Source organism: Camellia sinensis, chromosome 4 (assembly GCF_055761805.1).
Source record: "Camellia sinensis isolate YWXY chromosome 4, ASM5576180v1, whole genome shotgun sequence".
NCBI lineage: Eukaryota > Viridiplantae > Streptophyta > Magnoliopsida > Ericales > Theaceae > Camellia > Camellia sinensis.
Window position 1 is genome coordinate 218,283,371 of NC_138964.1, and position 3,288 is coordinate 218,286,658.

The following is a 3,288-nucleotide window of genomic DNA, read 5'->3' on the forward strand; positions in this document are numbered from 1 at the left end:
TTTTTTAAAGATTTCATCTCTCTTTCGTTCATTTTCATTTTGTCCTTGCTCGGTTTACCGAAACGCACAACATTTGACAAAATGCGAGCCTCGGAACATCGTAAAAACTTTATTTCGAAAACGTTTTGAAAGAGAGGGTTTTAAGACTAAAATCTTTTGATCAAGATCGTTTTGGTCCAAAAAAAGGGTATGAAGTTGAGATTCGACTCTCTCTCCTTGCCGAAGAAATTAAACCTTTGCACTGCCCAACTTCTAAAACCATCAGTCGCGTCCAAGTCTTGAAGGCGGTCAAAAATGGGGTGTCTACAAATAGCTAGATTACAATGTCTTAATTCTATAAGTATGTCCCATTTATGGTTTTATTTTACAGAAGTAAATTACATGAGTTCCGTGAAACTCTTAAAATGCTGCTTGAAGACTTGGTGTGTGCTGCACTGGTTGATTATTTACAGTTAATTGGAGTCTGGAGAACATTTGTATGTGCACAAACTTTGACCATGGTTGGATCAAATACAGTGTCAACTCTAAAATGGAGTTGTGAAATGCAAATAGTCAACAGCATATTTTTGGAAATCAGAACCATTTTACAGAACTGTACGTAGAAATATGAATCTAAATTCTAAACCATATAAATTATTGTGGTGGTTTTGTGACAAACATACTACTCTTAACAGCAGAGCTTTGAACTGTTGCCTCTCAGTGCTTGTAACTCATCAATGAACTGGTTTAATGTGTACCACGATGAGCCTCCCTCCTCCATAGCCTTCCTTGCAGCCTCACCAAACTCCCCCACCTTCTTCCTTACCTCCTCCCCCATCTCACCCTACATGAGCTCTCGCACCATTTTCTCTAAGCCCTGCCACTTAACGAAACCCCTCACAAACCCATTGCTTGTTTCAACTCTCAGACCCACTTTTATCTCCTCCACCACCATCCTCACATTCAAGTGTTGCTCTGCCATCATGGGCCATGCCAGTATTGGAACTTTAGCACATACGCTCTCCATCACTAAGTTCCAACCACAATGACTCAAAAACCCCTTAACACACTCATGCCCAAGAATTGCCCTCTGATCAACCCATTCTCTTACCACAATGCCTCTCTACTTCACTCTGTTTTCAAACCCATCAGCAAGTTCTGATCCACTTTTCCTCACCACCCATAAGAAGCTCACTTTTGATTCCTCTAAACCAGTTGCTATTTCGCACAACTATTTGGGAGATATCTCTACTTGAGACCCAAATGAGACGTAGAGAACTGAACTTCCCTGGGCTAGTTTTTGGTCAAGCCATTGTAGCCATATGGGCTTCTGGTGGTGGTGTTGTTTGTTTCTTGGCGGTTCTGCCAGGTACAGAGGCCCTATGCTCTAGGCTTTGGGTTCACATTTATTGTTCCAGTAATCTATGAACTGTGACTCGAGCTCGTAGAAGCTGTTCATAATTAGACAGTAGCTTTTTGCTGTTGCAATGGCTTGCTCCATAACAAAGTCGATGTGAGGACCTTTCGGTTCTCGTACATTGAAGGGTTCATCGAAGTCGTTTCTGGTGAGCTTCATCCATGGGAAGCTAGGCACGGTGAGTGGCTCATCATCTGGCTCGGGTCCTAAAAGTAGTCGGTTCATGCCCACGTCTTGGGACACACACATGGAGTAGTAGCTCCACCCGTAAAAGGCAAGCCGCGGAATGCCAAACTTGGATGCTGATTCAAGGGTCCAACCGAGGAAGCCATTAGATATGAGGTAGGTGACATTGGGGAGAAACTTCAGAGCTTGTTCGAAGTCGGGTTGCGTAAGCTTCGTGGCGTTGGCGAATGGCACGAACAGGGACATAGAAGGGAGTTTATCGGTGCTCTCAACTCCGGCAGTGTACGGGAAAGAAATAAACCTTCTCGTATAATCCTGTTGATCAAGTCCGCGTTCCTCCAAACGTCGTCACTTTACTCCCTGAAAACACAAACGTGAGCTAGCCGGCGGGTGTGTGCCGAAAACCCCTCCGATACCTAAGTCAGCAAAATAGACAAGTAGACAAAAGCTCTGCGTATTCAGGAATCAAAATTGTGTTACCTCTCCATAGGTGATATTGGTGAGCTTTTATAAGTTCCGTGTGGCACAATCCAAGTAGGACTCTTACTCCTCCATGTAGAGTCCTCCTAGGATTCTTACTCCTGAAGGATAATGCTTATCCTTCAACACCCCCCTTACTGCTTAAACCAAGTGAGATGGTTTTACCATGGCCGGACTACCATACAACCGAAATAACATTGCCATGCTAGACTAACTGGAGTGACCGATCTAACTTTTAGTTCAGCTCTTCCTTGCTATTCTCCTACCTCGGCTTCATATGCCAAGACCGAGCTATCCATAGAAGAGTTTAAGCCGAACTAACCCAAAACCAAGTCTTGAAGAGGGCTCAGTATACTTCGGTTCCCTATGCCATGACCGAACTAACTGTAGCGACCGAACTAACCATACTGCGACAACCGGTACGAGTTTTAGTATGGTGACCATGCTAACCTCTTTGGGACCAGAGTAACTTTATGGCATTTTTACTCAATCCTTCGCACTGAGGCCCACAACGGCCCAACTCGGCCCAGTTTATATATAAATTCTCCTCTCAATTGCCCCTTAATTCCATCTGCGTAGCATGATAGGGATTACCTATCTATAAACTAGGCTAAAGTTTTAACCTTTTCAGCCGAGCTAAAAAACCCTTTAGCCTTTCCAGCCGAGCTAAAAACTCTCAAGCCTTTTTAGCCGAGCTAAATTTTAGCCGAGCTTATCCTTATCCGGCAAAAACATCTCTTCAGTCACAGAAACTAAATCGCTTCTCATTCTCGTGACACGTGTCAGGCTCTGATTGGCCTTTTGCAGCTGTCACGCTGCCCTCGTACTTCGCAAAATTTGAACAGTTCCCGCCATTAACCACAAAAACAAATTTTTTCATTTTTCCTTTCAAATCATTACATCTTCCTATTCACCTTTTCTCTCTCTCTTTCTCGCATTCCTTCTTGTAATTAAGGAGCTCGTGTTCTTCATTGCCATTACTTCATCTTCAGTGCTTCTACCCCTTCATCTGGTAAGTCACTCAAATCCATCTTTCTTGCTTTTGTTGTTTTCGTATTTGCTTTATACAATCCACAGTAATCTGTTCATGTGTTTTTACAAAACACTTTTTTTGCTTTTTTTGCGTTTTCTGGGAAAAAAACTTCATGAGAACCCCATGAACTTTACGAAGCAATCTGTAGAACACTCTGTTTGATCTATAAACACGTCTCAACCGAACTAGGATA

At 43.0% G+C, this 3,288-nt stretch overlaps 1 pseudogene; it reads right to left on the minus strand.

Annotated features, from left to right (window-relative positions):
- Positions 1–330: 330 nt before the first annotated feature.
- Positions 331–1,857, minus strand: LOC145823563 (UDP-glycosyltransferase 90A1 pseudogene; annotated as a pseudogene).
- Between the last annotated feature and the right edge of the window lie 1,431 nt (positions 1,858–3,288).